The sequence below is a fragment of the Hypanus sabinus genome, chromosome 12 (genome assembly GCF_030144855.1).
Source record: "Hypanus sabinus isolate sHypSab1 chromosome 12, sHypSab1.hap1, whole genome shotgun sequence".
NCBI classification, from domain to species: domain Eukaryota; kingdom Metazoa; phylum Chordata; class Chondrichthyes; order Myliobatiformes; family Dasyatidae; genus Hypanus; species Hypanus sabinus.
In genome coordinates, this window is record NC_082717.1 from 25392395 (window position 1) to 25415477 (window position 23083).

Genomic DNA, 23083 nt, shown 5'->3' on the forward strand with positions numbered 1-23083 from the left:
GACAGTAAACCGGCAGTTAACTGTTCAGCAAAGTGACCGCAGCAGGGAAAAAACTCCAATGCCTATTAGTCTTAGTCTGGAGGGATCTGAAGCGCCTACCAGACGGAAGCAGTTCAAAAAGTCAGTGCGCAGGCTGGGAGGAGTCCTTAATGATGTTCCCCGCCCTCTTCTTCAACCTGGAAGAGTACAGGTCCACAATAGAGGGCAGGGAGGCTCGGCAGTCCTCACTGTGCGCTGTAGTCTGGTTCTATCCTGCTTGGTGGCAGCTCCAAACCACACAGTGATGGAGGTGCACAGGACAGACTCGATGACTGCAGTATAGAACTGCAGCAGCAATTCCTGAGGCAGACCATATTTCCTCAAGAGCCGCAGGAAGTACATCCGCTGCTGGGCCTTCTTCAGGATGGAGCTGATGTTCTGCTCCTACTTCAGATCCTGAGAGATGGTGGTTCCCAGGAACCTGAAGTTCTCCACGGCGGACACATGGCTGCCGAGGACTGTGAGGGGGGACATAATGGGGGATGTCTCCTGAAATCCACTATCATCTCCTTTGCCTTGAGCGTGTTCAGCTCCAGATTGTTGTGACTGCACCAGAGCACCAGTTGATCCACCTGCTGTCGATATGCAGACTCATCACTGCGCTGGATGAGTCCGATGACAGTGGTGAATTTGTGGAATTCTCTGCCACGGGAAACAGTTGAAGCCAGCTCATTGGCTATATTAAAGAGGGAGTTCGATATGACCCTTGTGGCTAAAGGGATCAGGAGGTATGGAGAGAAAGCAGGTACAGGGTTCTGAGTTGGATGATCAGCCATGATCATACTGAATGGCGGTGCAGGTTTGAAGGGCCAAATGGCCTACTCCTGCACCTATTTTCTATGTTTCTAACAAGTCAATCAAGTGTTTGGATAATCTCTCTAAAATTCGACCCCATTGTCACCTCCCATAGCAAATGAAAATGGCTAATAAATCCTCAATACGAGGAAATCTGCAGATGCTGGAAATTCAAGCAACACACACAAATGCTGGGGGAACACAGCAGGCCAGGCAGCACCTATAGGAAAAAGTACAGTCAACATTTCGTGTCGAGACCCTTCGTCAGGACTAACTAAAAGAAAAGACAGTACCAGATATGAAAGTGGGAGGGGGAGGGGGAAATCCGAAATGATAGGAGAAGACAGGAGGGGGAAGGATGAAGCTAAGAGCTGGAATGGAGATTGGCAAAAGGGATACACAGCTGGAGAAGGGGGAGGAATATGGAACGGGAAGCCTAGGGAGAAAGAAAAGGGGAGGGGAGCACCTGAGGGTGATGGAGAACAGGCAAGGAGTGATTGTGAGAGGGGCAGAGAGAGAAAAAAAGGAGAGAGAAAACAAGGGGGATAATAAATAAATAAACAAATAAATAGATAGATAGATAGATAGATAGATAGATAGATAAATAAATAAATAGATAAGGGATGGGGTAAGAAGGGAAGGAGGGGCATTAATGGAAGTTTGAAACCTGACACAGACTGGGAGACCGTTTCGCTGAACACCTACGCTCTATCCGCCAGAGAAAGCAGGACCTCCCAGTGGCCACACATTTTAATTCCACATCCCATTCCCATTCTAATATGTCTATCCATGGCCTCCTCTACTGTCAAGATGAAGCCACACTCAGATTGGAGGAACAATACCTTATATACTGGCTGGGTAGCCTCCAACCTGATGGCATGAACATTGATTTCTCTAACTTCTATTAATGCCCCTCCTCCCCTTCTTACCCCATCCCTTATTTATTTATTATTCCCCCCTTTATTTCACTCTCTGCCCCTCTCACAATCACTCCTTGCCTGTTCTCCATCTCCCTCTGGTGCTCCCGTCCCACTTTCTTTCTCCCTTGGCCTCCCGTCCCATGATCCTTTCCCTTATCCAGCTGTGTATCCCTTTTGCCAATCAACTTTCCAGCTCTTAGCTTTTTCTCTTATCATTTCAGATCTCCCCTCCCCCCCCCCCCCCACTTTCAAATCTCTTATTATCTCTTCTTTCAGTCAGTCCTGACGAAGGGTCTTGGCCCGAAATGTCGACTTTACCTTTTCCTATAGATGCTGCCTGGCCTGCTGCATTCCACCAGCAATTTGTGTGTGTTGCTTTTATAAATCCTTCTTTGCCAGGCTCATCTGAACTCCAGGGGTAAATTAATTTCAGCTGTTAGTAATTCATTGAGAATGTTAAGTTGCTTTTTGTTGAATACGGAGACTTTCCTTCATTCTCTTGCCTTTCTGACTTGTTTTGTTTTGTTTGCAGTTTTACAGATCACACATTGCATTGCTTTAGCCCTTATTAAATGTTTGGTTTCAGTCTGAGATGAGTTTCAATAAAGAAAAATCTGTTGATACGAATCATTCAAGAACCATGAAATAAACATAGTCAATGGAAACAAAGAACAGATAAACCATTTAATTGTATTGATCTTACTAAATATCTAATCAATGTTGAGCATTCATACTTTATATTTGCACCATACTACTACAACAAATAATTTTCTCAGATTTAGGAATAATGTGACATCTATATATTTCTTCCACCATCCCATCCCAAGTTATAAATTCTAATTTTAGGTCAACTTTAATGAAGAAAAAATAACTTTGTTTACATTATAAGATCATAAGACCTAGGTATACAATTAGGTCATTTGGCCCATTGAGTCTGCTCTACAACTCCATTGTCTGATTTATTTCCCTCTGACTCTTTTCTCCCCGTAACCTTCGACACCCTTACTAATCAAGGAACTCTCAACTCCCACTTCAAATATACCCAATGGGTTGGCCTCCACAGCCATCTGTGTGCAATGAATTTTACAAATTCACTACCCTTTGGCTAAAGAAATTTCTCCTTATCTCTGTTCTAAAGGGATGTCTTTGTATTTTGAGGTTGTGCTATCTGGTCCTAGAATCTCCCACTGGAAGAAACATCCTATCACTGAATGAGAGAGCATTCTTGGATATATAATTTTTATTGAAGGAAAATTGTGCCCATACACTGTGTACAGACCTGTTTGCAAAACAAACTGGGAGGTATCTTAGACTGATAAAAATTCACTCAGTAGCTACAGATGTTTCTTGCTGTTTGTTTTAACATGGTACTGTGAGATTGTATATGTGGATTCTAATAGCCTGCTTGGGTAGGACACTTTAACCTGTCAAACCAGCAATAGTAAGTAATGAAAAGCATAGGGTTTGTCAATTAGAGACAGTCCCAGGATTCTCTCATAATTAAGAGCTACCACAACATGCAGAAAATGTTCAGTTTAGCCATTGCACCAATGGAGTGTCAGTTTTACTGAGCTCCAGATAAGCTACTGTACACCACACACAGAAAGTGTTGGTTAGTGGGCATTAGGCAATTATGGTACATGTGTCATGGCATTGACCAAAAGATTAGAACTTGAGAAATTCAGGAGAATGGTGACTTCTGGTACTAGGGAAACTACAAGCTAACGTAAGAAAATGGAAGTATTAATGCAATTGTATCCAAAGTAATGAGTGTCTAAAAGTTAGATGTCATTGATGTCATTCAGACAATTTATTAGACTGGTAAGTTGTTTTATTATTGTCACATGTACTGAAATGCAGAGAAAAACATTGATTTGCATGATATCCATGCAAATCATCTCATTATATTAGCACATCAAGATTCAAGGGAAAAGTAATAACAGGAGACAAAATAAAGTTTTAGAATTACAGAGATTCAACGTAGGCAGACGTTAAGTTACAAGGGTATGAAAACATAGGCTACTCCATATTCCAGCATCTGCGATGTCTTCTTATTCCAGACATAGCAGTAGATATTCTGTTTTTTATTCAACCCACCGCCCTCCCTAAACCCACCACTGGCATCATTCACTGGCAAGCATTTGTGGATTTGACTCCCAAAAGAGTTATCTGACAAATAAGTGTGAGTTAACAGACAATGCATTTGAAGTTTTCTATAATGGGCTGCTCAGTTAGTCCTGTTTCAAGCTGTTCAACCCATGAGACCAAGAATGAGAGTTCATGCTCTCATTTTAGTCATTGCTAATTAAAGCTTTCACCCCGAAATGTCGACTGTTTATTCTCCTCCATAGATGCTGCCTGACCTGCTGAGTAACTTCACCATTTTGTGTGTGTTGCTCTGGGTTTTCAGCATCCTCAGAATGACTTGCGTTTAAGATGAGAATTGTCTCTCTTGTTGACATTTTCCTGAATTTCTCTCTCTCTCTCTCTCTCTCTCTCTCTCTCTCTCTCTCCTTCTGGATAATGTTCCAAAGCTGGGAAGTGGGCAAGGTCCCTGGCTGGCAAAATGCAAGAAACAGTGGTGCAACTTATAACTGAAGTATGTCTGTGGAAAGAAATGGGAAACTGACTAACTGGTTGCTAATTTCAGAGTGATGCATGATCTGTTAGCATGAATCTTGTTAAGTGAGGGAATGGGCAAAATGGAGCTCCTGTTCATGGTGCCAACAGCTCAGTAAAGTAAAACAGCACTGACAACATTTCTGTTACCAACAAGCATTGTGCTTTCCTCGCATCCCTTTACTCACTGGTAAATCTAATTAAGATATCATTCAGTGGAACAAAATGATGGATGGGGTATTTTGTGGGGAAACTATGACTTCAACCCTGCCCTGCCCCACACTGCTATCATTTGTCCAAGTTAATGCCAAGCTGGATGACAAGATATCACCGGTATTGTCTTTTGAAGGACTTCAGCAATGTTCAAGGTCAGTGCTTCACGCCCCTGCCTAAACTCAGAGGATCTGGGAAAATAACTCCCAATGAGAACTGGTGGTTAAAAGGATCACTGCAGTACATGGGGTGACGCACTGACATTGCTAGTGAGATGCAGTCAGATGTCTCCCTGCCACTTTGCTGTCTCTCTGCTGGACTCAGTCTGAGTTGACGTGCAAGGGCTGACTCTATAAATGAGACCGGGAATAGGTTGCTGGGAAGCAGCCCAGAGTTCAGTCCAAACTTGACATTAATAAGCTGGGCAACTGGCTCTAAGTGACCGCACCTTCGGTCTCATTTATCCCAGACAGTGGCTGATGAGAAAGAGGTACACTATTTATTGCAATTTCAAGTTTTTTTAATATCAAAATAAACTTATTTTTAAAAAATTACAATAAACCATGCAATGCCTCTTCATTCTTCTGTTCTTAGACAATGCATGATGGACTGTTTCATAATACTTTATAAAACCAGAAGCACTGCTGTCACTCATGTGGCTCCCGGAGGTGGTACAATACTATAGTAATTGAGGGGATTCCTGTCCCTACCCATCCATAAGACCATTATACAGAGAGCAGAGTAAGACCATTTGGTCCACCATGTCTACTCCACCATTCCATCATGGCTGATTTATTATCCCTCTCAACCCCATTCTCCCGCGTTCTCTCTGTAACTATTCAAGAACCTATCAACCTCCACTTCAAATATATACAATGACATGCAATTCACAGCAGTCTGTGCAAATGAATTCCACAATTCACCACCCTCTGGCTAAGTAAATTCCTCTTCATCTCTGTTCTAAAGAGAATTCCTTGTATTCTGCAACTGTGCTCTCTGGTGTTAGACTCTCCCCACTAGAGGAAACACCCTCCCCACATCCACTCTGTTTAGGCCTTCCAATTTGTGATGGGTTTCAATGAGATCCTCCCTGCTTTTTCTCTCCCTGTCAGTTGTTAATGGAAGAACTCTATACTTTGATCTAACGTACTTTGGGTGTTGTCACTGTTTTAGTGATGGTGACAATTCTTACTCAGCAACCTGTCACATCATTGACCTAATGACCTGATATTAGACATTAATACATGAGACATGACACACTGCTATCTGGAGCAGCCCACGGGCCCAGCGGCATCCGTGGGATGAAATTCCTTTCCCCACAGAGGCTGCTGGATCCTCCAGCAGACCGCTTGCTTTTTCACCTGATGGTCAGCTTGTTGAGCAACTAATACTGGTCAAGGAGTCGGGTATCTTTGGCGATAAGCATCTGAAGTTAGCACCTCGGACAGTGCAGCTCTTCCTCGGTATTGCGCAGGGCACTAAACTGGATTTTACAGAATAGTTGCGGTACGGTTAGGTGGTCGTCCGGTCGATTGAATCCATACAGGTCGAATACGAGAGAGCGCCAGCTCGCTTCACTCTCAATCCCTTCCAAAGACCTTCATTCCGCATACTTACCGAGCTCCCGTTTGAAGATACCTGTTGAACCCCCACCCCACCTCCCCAGCACCGCCGTCAGTGCAGTTCAGACTCTGATCGCGAACAAAGAAAAAACACAATTTTCTTACCACGTTTTACTTCGTTTGGCAGTCGCTTCCACATATCTGAGCTTCAGTGTGGGAAGGTCTTAGAATTCAGATGCAGGAGCGGCAATCTCTCGGCCACTTCCGTTACACCACTCATAACTTTGCCAAATTTCACCGTTAGCCTGAGATGCTCGGCTACCCATTCAGATCAATCCCGCCCCCCCCCCCCCCCAACCCTCCAGAGTATGAGCGAACAGGAGGTCTAGTAGGTGAGGAGCGGAGACTCTTCAGCACCAGCTGAGTCAACGAGTTCCCCCAGCGGCCCCCTAGCGGCTGCCTTGCGTGAGCATCTTCGATTTGCACGGCCAGGCAACGTGGATTGTCAAAAACTGCGCAACAAGTAATCTGCCAACTCATTGGAACATGAGAGGGGGAACTGATTGCAAATCTTCCAGTATCACTTTTAAGCGTCTCTTCCGCTCTTCGATCCAAATTTCCTCCGCGCCGCTATCCTGGGGCAGTAGCTACACGTGAGTTTATGTGAAGATTGACGCGAAAATTGGTGAGTTTCAACCGAGATCAGACAGCAATTGTGAATAGCACTGAACCATAGAAATGATGGGCGAGCAGTACTTAAAGTGTGTGTGTGTGTGTGTGTGTGTGTGTGTGTGTGTGTGTGTGTGTGTGTGTGTGTGTGTGTGTGTGTGTGTGTGTGTGTGTGTGTGTGTGTGTGTGTGTGTGTGTGTGTGTGTGTGTGTGTGTGTGTTTAAATAGCTCGGAAATAATACTAAATCACTTGCACAGAAATGCCCCCTCTCCTTTGCTCGGCGCCGCACTCGCAATTCATCAACATTCCCCATCCGTTTTATTCCAACATGAGCTGACAGATATAATGGGAAACAATACTATTTAAAGACTCGTTTTCTAAATTATAGCCTTGTCTAAAAAAAAAATTCAATATCCACCAGGTTACTTGGTGGTTTCCATCCCTGTCCATGTGGGATGTCGCACGGGCTGAACGTCCATCAATAACTGATACAAGGTGCAGAGACCGTTACTGTCACCTGGTCATTAGCTATGAGTTACACACACACACACACACACACACACACACACACACACACACACGAAAGCTGGATGTATACATATACATACAGAGCTGGATATATATAATATATGTGTGTGTATGTGTGTGTGTCAGTGTACATATTCAGCTCTCTCAGCCCGAGCCCGGAGCCACTTGGGAGCTCTAATTTACTGATCCAATTTCAAGTTACTAAGATGCCACTTGAAAGAGCCAAGAAAGCGAGTCTGCGTGTGGGCGCATGTTAGAAGTGACCGACTCTGTGTGGGGAGAAGTACAGCACTCAGAGGTTAACCAGAGACGAACGCGTGGTCCATCCGTAGTGCACTGAACTGGATACAACAGAATGAGAGAAGGTTCACGACACAGAAGGAAACCATTCAAGTCCACTGAGTCTCCGCTGACTCAGTCATGTCAGTGTCAATGCCCTCTACTCTTTTATAGACCTGTAAATAATTATCTCTCCTCCAGTGTCCCTATTTGCCTCGGTGAAAGCGCGAGGCAATTCTGCCTCAATCATCCTAGAGCCTGAATTCAGATCCCAACTACCCTCTGAATATTTCTCTAATATTCCTTTGCATAAAATGAAATAAAATTACCCTTGGTCCCTGAAACCAAGCAGGTTTCCTTCGATTTACGCTAATACATTCATAGTATGTAGAATAAGCACATTCTCTCAAAAAAGACGTGCTGTCCCAAAGGAATAACAATTGCAAGACCAGGCAACTTGCATGAAGAATTATCCTGTTTTAATCTCGAAAACTCAGCGACGATCCGTATCAACCCGCAGGCCGGTTTGATACTGCCTATTGTCGAGCCGCAAGTCCCTTGGCAATGTTTTAATGTCCTTACCTGGAGAAGAGATGCTGGCCGGCCGCAGATTTGCTGTGTGGGATCGGGGGGTGTTGATGTGCACTGAGATTGTCAGGAGTGAGCAGCGCTGTTGCCTGCAAGACTGAATTCCATATACTCAAGACGAGGTGAAGAGAGCTTCAGACAGTTCTGGTTGTACAGCCAGCGCCGTTCAGTCTCACTTCTAGTTGATCAGAGAGTCTGCATGTGGATGTTATCAGAATGTGGGGCTCGGATTGGCTGTGATCAAACACTCAGCCAAAAAAACAAATCACACACTCCTCTGACTAATATTACACAAGCAACAGCCCACGGTGCCGGGGAGGGAAATTCCTTCACCGCTCTCTGCAGGGCACAAGCACGGTTATAGAGTACTCCGGCTGGCACATACCCACAACATGCCGCCGTATCTGTCAAACAAAGGACCTCACGCAAATGTTCCAGACTGGCAGGCGGTGTTCACAGTAACAGTAAGGTCAGGGCACAGACACTCGTTCGAAGCAGGATAAGCTCCAAGCTGGAGACAAACTCAAGAGGCACCGTGTCGGTCTTCTACATTCGCGGCTAAAATGGTAACAAGAAGTTCCCCAAAATGCAATAAAGTGGTGTCCCACATTTATCACGCGATTCTTGACGGGGTGGGGTCGTTAAATCCCCATTTTTGAAGGTGACCGCGCTCTCAAAATGTTTGGTCTGTCAATGTTCGTGTACAAAGCAGAGAGATATCAATGGGATAAGCTCACTTCTCTGTCAATGCAGCTAACGAGCACTGCAGATGCCTTAATTAGCTGCAGGATAACGCTGCTCTCCACTGCGCATCCGAAACAAATCATTCTCCGTCCATTTAGTCGTTTATGAATTGGCAATCAATTCGTTGAAAGCTGTTTCTCTCGAGACGGAGTGCCTAGGACCGGGGCTGACAGCCGATTCTAAGATAATAAGGTAAAGGGGTTCCTTTACCTTACTCTACATTCAAAGTAGCTACTCTCCAGATGAACGGGGAAGAATTGTGTTCACCCATAGGGTTGCGCTTTGAATTCCCTAACCAATAGGGCAGTGGAGGCTCAGTGGCTAAGTGTATACAAGACAGATAGATTTTGTGTTGCTCAGGGGATTAAGGAATGTGGTGTAAGTGCAGGAAAGTTGCGCTACGATAGACACTCTTATTGCAGGATGGAGCCACCGGGTCAGATGTTCTATTTCTCTATGTCCTCGGACACTGATCACCTGGCGTCGTATTCCCTTGAGCTCGCATAGTTACCCGAGCCCACGCTAACATGATGGCACGGGGTAGCAGGAGGCAATAGGGTGGTCAGGCTTGCTTGACTGGGGGAACTGAAGCTGGCACGGAGGATGTGCCGAGTATCTGCGTAACCAGCCACACAAGCGAATTCCTTAAAACTTTGGCGAGCTCGCTTGGATGGTGCTGGGCGCAAATAGCGCATGTTTGCAACAAACTGCTCCTCGTCACCAATCACATGCTTTTTGGGGTGTGAGGTGATAACTCTGAGGGAGCACGTTTCATATGCTTACCAGAACTTTTTGTTAGTGCAAAATAATTGCAAGACGTTCATTTGTAAACTTATAAAATGCTTGGGGAAAATGAGGGAATATAAAACAGGAATGCATTTCAACTGAATTTTTCATGAATGTATTCTTCCAGCCACACTTACAAATCAAATGCAGGGTGCTAGGGCCGTCTAGCATTCAGGTCACGTTTTAGTGTAAGAGCGCTAATGTTTAACACATCTTTCAACAGGGAGCAAGCCAGTGAATCCCGGCCATATTTTATATCCGGATCCTGCATCTTGTCAACGGCGACGCTACTAGAAGTTGGACAAGCTTCTGGCATGCAATTAATTCCTTAAACTTTTTACTTGTGAGGCAATAAAGAGAGACAGCAAATTCTCTTGACAATGTATATAGAAGTGCGTTGGAAGTGACACGTCCAGCCCCATCGGCTACTTGTCATTCTTGGCATGTTACATTGGAAATTCCGATTCAGTGCGAAGAACCGTCACCCCTTGCCAACAAACAACCAAACACTTTACGAAGTGCTGACAGACAATAGACAATAGACAATAGACAATAGGTGCAGAAGTAGACCATTCGGCCCCTCGAGTCTGCACCGCCATTCTGAGATCATGGCTGATCATTCACTATCAATACCCAGTCCCTGCCTTGTCCCCATATCCCTTGATTCCCCTATCCATCAGATATCTATCCAGCTCCTTCTTGAAAGCATCCAGAGAATTGGCCTCCACCGTCTTCCGAGGCAGTGCATTCCACACCTCCACAACTCTCTGGGAGAAGAAGCTCTTCCTCAACTCTGTTTTAAATAACTGACCTCTTATTCTCAATCCATGCCCTCTGGTACTGGACTCTCCCAACATCTGGAACATATTTCCTGCCTCAATCCTATCAAATCCTTTAATTATCTTAAACGTTTCAATCAGATCCCCTCTCAATCTCCTCAATTCCAGCGTGTACAAGCCCAATCTCTCCAATCTCTCTGCGTAAGACAGCCCTGCCATCCCAGGAATCAACCTAGTGAATCTACGCTGCACTTCCTCAACTGCCAGAATGTCCTTCCTTAAACCTGGAGACCAAAACTGTACACAATATTCCAGGTGTGGTCTCACCAGGGCCCTGTACAAATGCAAAAGGACATCCTTGCTCTTGTATTCAATTCCCCTTGTAACAAAGGCCAACATTCCATTTGCCCTCTTCACTGCCTGTTGCACTTGCTCATTCACCTTCATTGACTGGTGAACTAGGACTCCTAGGTCTCTTTGCATTTCTCCCTTACCTAACTCGACACCGTTCAGACAATACTCTGCCCTCTTGTTCCTGCTTCCAAAGTGGATAACTTCACATTTATTCACATTGATTGACATCTGCCAAGTATCTGCCCACTCACCCAGCCTATCCAAGTCTCCCTGTATTCTCCTAACATCCTCTTCACATGTCACACTGCCACCCAGTTTAGTATCGTCAGCAAACTTGCTGATATAGTTTTCAATGCCCTCATCTAAATCATTGACATAAATCGTAAAGAGCTGTGGTCCCAATACAGAGCCCTGTGGTACCCCACTAGTCACCTCCAGCCAGTCTGAGAAACACCCATTCACTGCTACCCTTTGCTTTCTACCTGCCAACCAGTTTTCTATCCATGTTGAAACCCTGCCCCCAATGCCATGAGCTCTGATTTTACTCACCAATCTCCTATGTGGCACCTTATCGAATGCCTTCTGAAAATCTAGGTATACAACATCCACTGGCTTACCCTCGTCTAACATCCTTGTTACACCCTCAAAAAACTCCAACAGATTAGTCAAGCATGATTTGCCCTTGGTAAATCCATGCTGGCTCGGCCTAATCCTATTTCTGCCATCTAGATGTGCCACTATTTCGTCCTTAATAATGGACTCAAGCATCTTCCCCACGACTGACGTTAGGCTAACAGGGCGATAGTTCTCCGTTTTCTCCTTCCCTCCCTTCTTGAAAAGTGGGATAACATTAGCCACTCTCCAACCTTCAGGAACTGATCCTGAATCTAAGGAACATTGGAAAATGATTACCAATGCATCCGCAATTTCCTGAGCCACCTCTTTTAGAACCCTCGGATGCAGGCCATCTGGACCCGGGGATTTATTAGCCTTCAGTCCTACCAGTCTACTCATCACAGTTTCTTACCTAATGTCAATCTGTCTCAATTCCTCTGATATCTTATGACCCTGGCCCATCCATACATCTGGGAGATTGCTTGTGTCCTCCCTGGTGAAGACAGATCTAAAGTACGCATTAAATTCTGTTGCCATTTCCCTGTTTCCCATAACAATTTCTCCCAATTCATTCTTCAAGGGGCCAACATTGTTCTTAACTATCTTCTTTCTCTTCACATAGCTAAAAAAGCTTTTGCTATCCCCTTTTATATTCCTGGCTAGACTGAGCTCATACCTGATTTTTTCTCTCCGTATTGCTTTTTTAGTTAAGATCTGCTGCTCCTTAAAACTTTCCCAATCATCTGTATTCCCACTCATCTTCGCCCTGTCATACTTCTTTTTCTTTTTCTACCGTGAGCTTGGTCTAGGTACTTCTACTTCCCTTATTAAACTCTGTCCTGCTCTCGGTCAGTTCTGGTTCAAGTGGCCCAGGGGTAACGCTTGTCAATCTAAAACCACTTTCCGAGAGTTGCTGCAACGTGGGGCAAGAATTCACTCCTAGGGCCCCAAGTGGATCTGATTCACAACTGTTGGCAGATCGCTTACAATTAAAATGCATCAACGCCAGTTGGTATATTTTGCAATCTGAAGAGACCTTCGGAGGGAGGAAGCTCTGATAATTGATTATAAATGATACCCAAGTTTGTTTAGTGTTTATGATTGCGTTCTCAGTCCTCTCCTGTAACTGTTTTCCCCACTGGGACTGCATCCTCGTTTTTTGACATCTTCTATAAGACAACACCGTCACCAGCTGCTTTCCCAAAATAACAGAGCTGTAGGAATCCTGTCCCGCAAGACCCTTCTTTCCACATGACTGTTTACACCTTACATATAACCCCGCCCTCTTCCATGATCTCCCCGTTTCATTTTCTTCTTCGCCATTTCGCCCCATCCCACCAACTTCTGATCTGCTCCACAATTGTACGTCTTGTTTTTGCCCGTGAATGCTCATTCCTACTGCTGTCCCCGTAACTTGAGTCAATATGCCCGCTTTCTACTTGCATAGCTTTCCCCTACATTATTTATTTCTATCACTTGACCATTCCCCTTTTCAATACAACTGGTCTGCCCAATTGCAGTTGATGTATGCTTCAGTGCCTTACAAATATTCACTTTCCTGTAAGTAATTGCTCCACTCTGCGTGATTGCGTTCTCCAACTAGACGCTGCCCTGTCCCGCTTTGTGGCCACCCCTCCAGTTTGTTGATGTTCTTCCTGGACGATGAAATGGTTGCTTAGTTTTCCAGATGCTCCCTACTTAGTTTTGTCAATCCTTCTTTTCAGTTTGTGCTTTTGGATATCAGGCGAATAAGGTTAGTGCAGGAAATTGAAACTGAGGTCAATGATCAACTATGTACCGGGTGATTGATAAGTTCGTGGCCTAGGGTAGAAGGAGATGAGTTACACAGCTCTCGTTACATGCGCATGCAGTTCAATTCTTTGAGTGATTATGCAGAAAGTTTGAAGTTAATAACGTCTCATTCTACCTTAAGGCACGGAATTATCAATCACCCCTGATGAGTTATTAACTTCAAACTTTCTGCATAATCACTCAAAGAGTTGAGCTGCATGGGCACGTAACGAGAGACGTATAACTCATATCGGCTTACCTTAGGCCACGAACTTATCAATCACCCGTACTTCATTGAACACAAGGATAACCGCGCGAGCCGAATGGCCTTCCGTGATTTTCTTTTTCATACGTTCCTTCCCAAAGCACCATTTCCTCCTTTTTGCTTTCTGCCTAGCAGGATCCTAATGGATTCTCTCAACTCTTCCCTGATACTGACTGTGGCGTGGCTGTTTTATATTGAAGTATTCAGCAACTTGTCTTTCTCGTTTATGTAATCGTTGCCACTTTACATGTGAGTACTCTTGAAAAAGAACAGACCGCCGGAAGAACTCAGCGGGCCAAACAGCATCTGTGGAGGCAAAGCGAGTACGCCGACGTTCCGGGTCGAGACATCCTACATTGGGACTCCTTCAAATATTTGCTCTCTCGCGTGCGGCACTTTGCACTTTAATAATAGCGCTTCCTTCCGCTGAGATTTCTCTCCGATGCGTTTGCTTTACCTTCTCCGATCTGTCACTCGAAAACGATTGCACTCCTTTCTAATGTGTTTTCCTCTCCAGAAAGAGTGTCTTGATCGACGTGATAGTGACAGTTCTTCCCCCACAACCATCTTTCCGTGTCGAAATACTATCTCTTGAGGTATAATATTTTCCGGAATTACAATCTTCTGTTGGACTCCTCGCTCTTGTTTCGGCTTCGCCTTTTCTAATTGTTCACTGTTAGCCCATTGCCCTAGCTTATTTTATTCTGATTCGTTATATTTATTACGTAAACACCAGATTTGAATTCATACGGTATAAGACAGTGATAATAAATTTGATTTTTTAAGTCTAGATGATAATTACTCTGTCCAGCTATCGCCGACCACTCAAATAATGACGTGTTTGCCTATCTCTCGGATGTCAACCTGGTGCTTTCCTCTGATCGATTGCTTTGTTTCATTGACCTGTGCGCAGTTTTCTAATTACAAATCGCTCCTACATTCTCATCATTTATTTTCCTGTCTTTATTTCGACCCCACGTATTTTTCGCTCTCACCCCGTCCCCGTCTCCTTCTCCCCCCCCCCTCCTTTTAATGAATCTGGTAGTAGAATGACTTTCTTCTTTCAGAAGAGATAGAAAGATAGAAATAAACTCTTAGTGACACTGTTGCACCTGGAGTTGTTGCGGCCAATCATTCCGCTGGTCGGAAAGTTCTTTTGCAATTGGATCAATAACGGAATTAATCAGAGTGCTGGGGAAATTAATCTGATTCGCCGAGCGGATCCAAATGTTTGAAGTATAGAAGTATAAAGGGAGAAACGATCTGTGTGTGTGTGTGTGTGAGACAGAGAGAGAGAGAGAGAGAGAGAGAGAGAGAATGTGAGTGTGCGCGTGTGTTAATGCGATTGCTACAGGCTCGCTTCGTTAATCTCAAATATTAACTGGAGCCCACAAGTTTTTTTTCGGCTGATATTAATGCCGGCTGATGTGTTGATTCTTGGAAAGTGGCGCCTGGTTTCAGTTATTCTAAGTGACTGTATAAACACAAAAGTAAAGAAGACGCAAATTTACAATCTCGCTTCTTCCCAGACGAGGCCTTTCTCCAGATATTTATCTCTCACTTCAGTCTGTGTTTCTATTTCGGGTTTAAAACAAACCAAAGGAGTACTGACTGTCTGATTGCACTGATAACAATTTGTTCTGCTCCAGGGGGAGAGAAAGGTGAATTGGTCCGACCCACACACATTTCACTCACCCTTTCGGCTGGTGTATCATTTGTGAAGGGAAGGTTTAATGCAGACGCGTGGGTCAGCGCCTACCTCCCAATCGCCCCGTGCCTGTGTTGGGGTGGGGAAGGGGAAGATTTTAATGGAGATAGGGTCTGTGACAAGTCACGGTTTGAGCTGCTCTCAATCCGCTCTAGAAATGTTGCCACTTGTCGTAATAAAGAAATGTGCCATTTACAGTAATCATTGTAAACTGGGCAGCATCAATCCCACTACTTAGGCATCAGGACAATAAACACTGTCGTGATATTGCAAATATGTCACTGAATTGATTCCCATGTGCGCCATTAAAGATCTGCGGCGTGCGCTGAATGCAATCTAACTCCGGGATAATTCAAAGATACGAAGTAAATGGTTCATATTTAAAAGCGAGCCACTTTGGAACTGTAGCCTAAGAAACACTTATTATGTTTTAAACACAGCAACGTTGTCAGAGAGCAATGCAACCAAATCATCCCGGCGAGACTGCATGGTCAAATACTAGATGTCACCTTAAACCAGGTGATGGTTTTTCTTCCTAGATCTTGCACCTTCGCTAAACTCTTGATTTTCTCTTACTCCATGCTCTTTCTAGTTCCAATCTCGAGTGATTTCCCATCGGTAGTAGGATGCGCTGCCTCTGGCGTTTCAGCTTGTCCGGTAGAATTAACAACAGGCTGAACTGTTTCAGGTGAAATGTGGATCAGTGGCGGTGAAAGTCATGGCGTTTAGCGATTGCCGTCCAGCGCCCTCTGCCGTCACGTCCAATCAACTGCCTCAGACTTCATTATTTACTTCAGTCTGTATTGCAATTTGGGAAAGGGATTGCGCATTTCATTAAACTAATCTTCCCATTAATTAGTAAATGCCCCAGCTATGAAATCCCAAGGATTTTGTTATTTGGCCATATATTATCATTTGATGGTTGTGGTCCTGATGAGCCACAAGCCGGAGATTGAGAACTGTTCCAAGATTTCTGAACTGGCTTCAATTTCCGAAGAAAGATAAATCAATTTAAACAACATCTGAGCAATATGTTATTATATACCCAGCATAAAATTAACAGTAGACAAAAACCAATCTATTGAAATAATGTTTACATTTATTGTCAATTCTTCTTTTAATCATAATCCTAATAGAGGTTTATTGCAAATATAAACCATCTTTTATCTTACATAAAGGAGAGATAACAACATTTACATTTACTTCCAAGTTCCTCTGGAAGCTATATCTGGAACAGCAGACATGATCACGTAACTTCTGTGACCTCTCTCACAATGGCTTTTCAGAGACCACAAATACTGTCAATGCTCTTCCCATCAAATTTATTCACCATTTACCCAAAACATCTTGTATGGGAGCAGGCATTGTGAAGCATGGCTGTATCTACACAAACCTTTACCTTCCAGCAACGTACTGGAATTGGTTTATTATTGTCACGGTGAGAAGCTTGTCTTGCCCACTGTTCATACAGGTCATATTTTTATAGAGTGCATTGTGGTAATCATAGTGCCATGGAGCACTAGGGTCATACAGCACAGTAACAAGCCCTTCAGCACCACTAGTCCTGCCCAACCTGTTTTTCTGCTTAGCCCCATCTATCTGCACCTGGCCCACAGCTCTCCATAATTCTCTCATCCATTTACCTAAACCAAAATTCTCTTAAATGCTGCAATTGAACCCTCTTCTTTCCACACTTGCACCAGCATCAGAGTGAAGGAGTTCCTCCTCAGGTTCCCCTGAAATACTTCACTTTTCACCATAAACCTATGACATGTAGTTTTAATCTCAGCCAACCTCAGGGGAAAAAGCCTGGATGTATACCCTATTTATACACCCTCATAATTTTGTATACCCTTATTCACTCATACTACAGCAAATAAATTTCTAACCTATTCAATCTTCCCCTGTAATTCAGGTCCTCAAATCCTGGCAAAATCCTTGTAAATTTTCTCCGCATTCTTTTAATCTTATTGATACCTTTCCTGTGGGGATGTGATCAGAACTGCACAGAATACTCCAAGGTCAGCCTCACCAATGTCTTAGACAAGTTCAGTAAAACTGCCCAACTCCTGTGCTCAGTGCTTTGATTTATGAAGGTCAATCTGCCAAACGCTCTCATTGTGTCCCTATTTACCCATGATGATGGTTTCAAGGAATGATAGACCTACTGCACTCATCAGTGTCCTACCTTGTATACTATATACAGTGTACTACTGGTCTGGCTTGACCTTTCATTGTGCAACATCTTACACTTGTCTGCATTAAATCCCATCTGCATGTTTCAGCTTGTTTTCCCAGATAGTGCAGATCATGCTGCAAGCTTTGTAGAGTGAGGTAAACCAATAAAAATAAAGTGTAATAGCCACGGTGCATTAGCAGTAAGGTGCAAGATTATAACAGGGTAGAATGTGAGGTCAGGAGTCCATCTTCAGTTCGGCGTTCAACACCACCATTCATCAGAAACTGGTGGTGAAACTGTCCTTGCTGGGTCTCAAGAGATCCCTCTGCAATTGGATGCTGGGCTTCTTAACAGTAAGATTATAGTCAGTCTGTGTGGGCAATGTCTCTCATCCCTTTACACTGAGCACAGGTGCTACCCAAGGCTGTGTGCTCAGCCCACTGCTGTTCACACCGCTGACACACGACTGTCGCAGGATCCAGTTCAATCCATGATATCAAGTTTACGGATGGTTGGCCTTATCAAGAACGATAACGAGATGGAGTATAGAGAGGAAGTGGAGCAGCTGGTAGGTTGGTGTGAGAAGAACAAACTAAATCTGAATATTGAGAAGATGAAGGAAACCATTGTGGACTTCAGGAAATTACAGACAAATGATCCCCCTCTGCTCCTTCGTAGAGAGAGTTCAGTGCACCAAATTCCTGGGAGTTCACAGATGACCTAACCTGGTCCCCTAATATCACCACCCTGAACAAGAAGGTACAGCAGGCCTTCACTTCCTAAGAAGATTGAGGACAGTAAGGCTCTGTTCCCCCACCTCGCCATCTTACATGTGTTTTACAGGTGCACCATTGAGAGCATCCTAACGAGTTGACCCACCATCTGTTATGGGGCAGTCGAGCATCGGAGCAGAAGTCCCTACAAAGCTCTGTGAGAATGGCTGAGGGGATCATAGAAGTCTCCTTACCATCCATCAGGAGCGCTGCGTATATAGGGCCTTTGGTGTTATTAAGGATCCCACTGATATATTGAGCGTCCCCTTTGACTTGCAATCACCAAACAGCAGAAAACAATGCTTAAAAACAAGAATGGACAGGATGAGAAACAGTTTCTTCCCCCTGGCCATTAGGCTTCTGAACTCCTTGACGCATCTTATTCAAAGTGTCACTGATCTGTTCCGTATCTTACAATATTTAATATTAATGCACTTTAGTTTGTTATTTATGTGTGATTCATCTGTAGATTTTATCCTTACCTTCATAAGTTATTGTGTGTTATGTGTACTAGTGTGCTTTACACCCTGGTTCGGGGAAACGTTGTCTCTTTTCTCTATACATTATATGGTTATATATGTTAAATGCATATATGTAGTTAAATGATGATAAGCTTCACTTGAATTATTGTGCTAGAAACCATTTAGTAGAATTATAACAGCAGAGTAGAAGGTGTTTTTTGAGCCTGGTTACGTGCTTGTGCCTGATGTTGGGGGGTGGGAGAAGAGAGAATATTCAGGGTGGACGGGGTCTTTGATTACACTGGCTACTTTACTAAGGCAGCAAAGAGAATAAACAGACTCTTTGTAGGGGAGGCTATTTACCATGATGTACTGAGTTGTGTCCACAACTCTACGTTTTCTTGTGATCATATGCTAGCTAGCTCGTTACATGGCAGCAGAAAAGTTCTTAAGTGGTTCTCTTAATCTTCATTTGGTTCATCTGGTATTTCTCCAAAATCTCAAGAATCATCTGCAACAACCTTTATTTCTGCAGACACATGCCATTTGTGATCAGTTGATGAAGAATAGATCAGAAATGGCAGATACTTCCAAAGGAGAAACAGAGTCATTGAATATTTCAAAAGTTCACCCGAAGTCAAAGGTCAACATCCATCTTGAACATCAAGAATTGTGAACATTTTAGTATTATTTAAGTGAATACAGTAATAACCATATAATCATAACAGCACAGAAACAGGCCATCTCGGCCCTTCTAGTCCATGCCGAATGCTTACTCTCACCTAGTCCCACTGGCCCACATTCAGCCCATAACCCTCCATTCCTTTCCTGTCCATATACCTATCCAATTTTACTTTAAATGACAATACCGAACCTGCCTCTACCACTTCTACTGGAAGCTCATTCCACACAGCTACCACTCTCTGAGTAAAGAAATTCCCCCTCATGTTACCCTTGAACTTTTGCACCCTAACTCTCAACTCATGTCCTCTTGTTTGAATCTCCCCTACTCTCAGTGGAAAAATCCTATCCACATCAACTCTATCTATCCCCCTCATAATTTTAAATACCTCTATCAAGTCCCCCCCTCAACCTTCTACGCTCCAAAGAATGAAGACCTAACTTGTTCAACCTTTCCCTGTAACTTAGGTGCTGAAACCCAGGTAAATCTTTAGTAAATCTAGTAAATTCTAGTAAATATTTTCTGTACACTATTTTGTTGACATCTTTCCTATAATTCAGTGACCAGAACTGTACACAATACTCCAAATTCGGCCTTACCAATGCCTTGTACAATTTTAACATTACATCCCAACTCCTATACTCAATGCTCTTAATTATAAATGTCAGTATTTATAAAGGCCAGGATACCAAAAGTAATAGACCACATAATTCCTGTTCTCTCTTAGAATCATGAAGTAATTGAGAAATACACCTTGGATACTGGCTTTTTGGAATAACAAGTCCATGCTGACCATGGTTACCACTCATCTAGACCCAATTTCTTGTGTTTGGTCCATATCTCTCTAATCTCACTGCCTCATCTACCTATCCAAGTGCTTCTTGTCTAATGCTATGCTCAGGCCGCTGGTTCTATATTTGACTCTTAATAGCTAAATTCAAGTCTTTAGGATCTAAAATGGCACATAGTGACCCTTCTTTCTTATGCACTGCTACCAAAGGATTAGAAATTGGTTATTTACCAGCACTTATTGGTAACTGGTTTATTACCACATTTACTGAAATACAGTGAAACACCTTGTTTGTGGGCTATCTACACAGATCATTTCAACACATATCAAAAAGGGACAATAGAGGGCAGAGGCAATGGAGGACAAGTTAGCTTTCATAATGTGCTGAGCTGTGTCCACAATTCTCTGCAATTTCTTGTAGTTTTGGTCAGAGCAGTTGCCATGCCAAGCTGTGATGCATCTGGATAGGATATACGTACAAGAATTGATGAGAGTCAATGGGAACACACTGAACTTCCTCAGACCTCTTAGGAAGTACGAGTACTGATGTGCTTTCTTGGACATGTACCATTGTTACTAATGATGTTGACTGTCAAGATCATCCAGGATGTCCTTCTGCTTAAGCCATGTAATGACTTACATTGAGCCGGCTTTTTAGTCGAGCTTGAATTGTAGATTTATGGAGAATAGGAATAGGCCTTTAAACCACAATTTTTGTGCTGACCATAATGCGAGTTTAAACTAATCTCATCTGCCTGCACATGGTCTATGTCTTTCCATACACAGCCAATTCTTAAGTCTCTCTCTAAATCCCTCTCATACATAGGAATCTGCTTCCACACTTTCTCTGGTAGTGTGTTCCAGGTACCTAACACTCTCTGTGTAAAAATCTTGCCTCTTAAATCTTGCTTAAACTTTCACCTTAAAGCTACACCCTCTGGTATTTGATGTTTTCATTAACTTGTCCAACTATATTAGTAAACATAAGAACTAAATACTCCTTGCTAAGATATTTATAGTCATTTATCAGCAGAGAATGTTCCATTAATTACATCATTATTATTTGAAAATATATGCACCTAAACAAGTCATTCCTACCAGCTAATATCATCAACGAGCTTACAATTTAATGTAGACTTACAATCAAACATTGGCCTAAGACTTATTCCTGCCTTTTTAAAGGAAAACTTGCTCTGCCACAAGCTTTAAACCACAAAATCGAGTAGTGATACTTTTACAAATTTATCAGTGTAGTTTGCATAACATAACGCCATGTATTTAAAATCTCAGATAGTTGCCTTGCTTATATTTTAGTGTAAGATACTCCTCTCATTCAAATCAAATGCACTGAACTCCACAGACAATATATTTGAATTTACCCTGAGTGTGTAAGAGGTTGGGAAAAATTTGATGGGAATATGGAGAAAAAAAGTTACAATGAAAGTGAGTGGGGTACAGGCCAACATAGACGTGTTAGCCTGAAATCATCTCCTTCTGCATTGTACAGAAATATGGAAATATAAATGTTCCCAGTAATTCCTGTGTTTTATTTTTCCCATATCCAGAGTTTACAGTCGGTAGTGAAGTGATCTTGAAGAAAGATTTCAGGTGATCCCTGTGGCAAGATCTGCCCTCCTGTCAGGTGACAGTTCATGGTTGATGCACCATCTATAACTCTTGGAGACAGGAAGTGAACGATACGCTTTTATTAGCAGCAAACCGGAGCACAGCATCTCGGAGACTGAGGGAGGAGCAGTGCCTCCAATCACCTTTATACAGGGGTCTGTGGGAGGAGCCACAGGAGCAGTCAGCAGAAGGGCATGTCCAGACAGGTATACATAGTTTACCACAATGGTGACTAGCTATTGCAATAGCATTAAGCTGGTGAAGCACTTGTGCCCATTGAGGAACCCTCACAGACAACCTACCAGGGAGTTAAAATAAAAAATGAAGCTTGCACATCTGACTATGGTGCAATGTGAAATATCAGAAGTAAATTCAAGATTCAAGATTGTTTAATGTCATTTCCAATACCTAAGTGTAAAGGAGAACAAAATAATTGTTACTCCTGATCCAGTGCAGCACAAAAATACAAAAGATAAAGAACATGAAGATAATAAAGAAAATACAATAAGTATAAATACAGAAGATAGTTTATATACATTGATTGCTTGTCAATAAAGTGACGCTAGGATGTACGCGAGATGGCTGACAGGAGATAATAAAGTAGTGGTGGAGTTATTGGGTGGAGGTGTTGATCAGCCTTACTGCTTAGGGAAAGTAATTGTTTTTGAGTCTGGTGTTCCTGCTGCTGGGTGACGGGGTGGAGATACATCTCTACCAAAGGAGGTGTAAGGCACTTTTTTCCTCCCTATCCTGCAGGTCACACTTGGGCAAGGTGTAGCATCTGCTTTAACCCACACGATCAGGGTCATATTAAGCTATGGGAGCAGGTAGTAGGTGGTCAAAGAGGCACCTTTATGTTGTTTTACCTTTAACCATGATGTTTTACCTTTACAATCCTTTATATTTAGATGTAGTTATGTGAAGGAATTACAATACTTGTGCGCACACAGACTACAATATGTATTTGCAAAGCTGTAGCCATAGATGAATATCTTGTTAAAGACTAGATTAAAGCCTGACATTAGCATGACCAGTCCAAACTTGTCCTGAGGTCAACCGCTTACAACTGTTTTCCTAATCCAGCCTAGATACCATAAATCCAACAGGTTTAAATATGCTGTTCACATGCCTGTAATATCGGACAAACTATCCTGGTTCTGGATAAAGTCAGCATGGCCTACACTGATCCAAGTGTGGATGTTTCTTGAGAACGTACACCCACCCCACTATCGGCCTGATTTATGTAAACAAGATGATCAGGCCAGACTGTCATTTAGATCTCATGTAATGAAGCAGAGGATTATTAAAGTATTTTAC

The 23083-nt window shown here is 43.1% G+C and overlaps 1 protein-coding gene and 1 long non-coding RNA gene across 3 annotated transcripts in view; one reads left to right on the top strand and one right to left on the bottom strand.

Moving 5' to 3' along the window:
- The window catches only part of LOC132402713 (gremlin-2-like), a 34578-nt gene extending 25870 nt beyond the window's left edge, over nucleotides 1-8708 (bottom strand). Inside the window, exon 1 of the mRNA XM_059985675.1 lies at nucleotides 8208-8708. The gene's annotated coding sequence lies outside the window, so the exon portion shown is untranslated. The remainder of the gene's footprint in view (nucleotides 1-8207) is intronic.
- Nucleotides 6625-23083, top strand: part of LOC132402714 (uncharacterized) — a 31760-nt gene continuing 15301 nt past the window's right edge. For both annotated transcript variants that reach the window (XR_009515044.1, XR_009515045.1), the window contains exon 1: nucleotides 6625-6833. This is a non-coding gene — a long non-coding RNA (uncharacterized LOC132402714). The remainder of the gene's footprint in view (nucleotides 6834-23083) is intronic.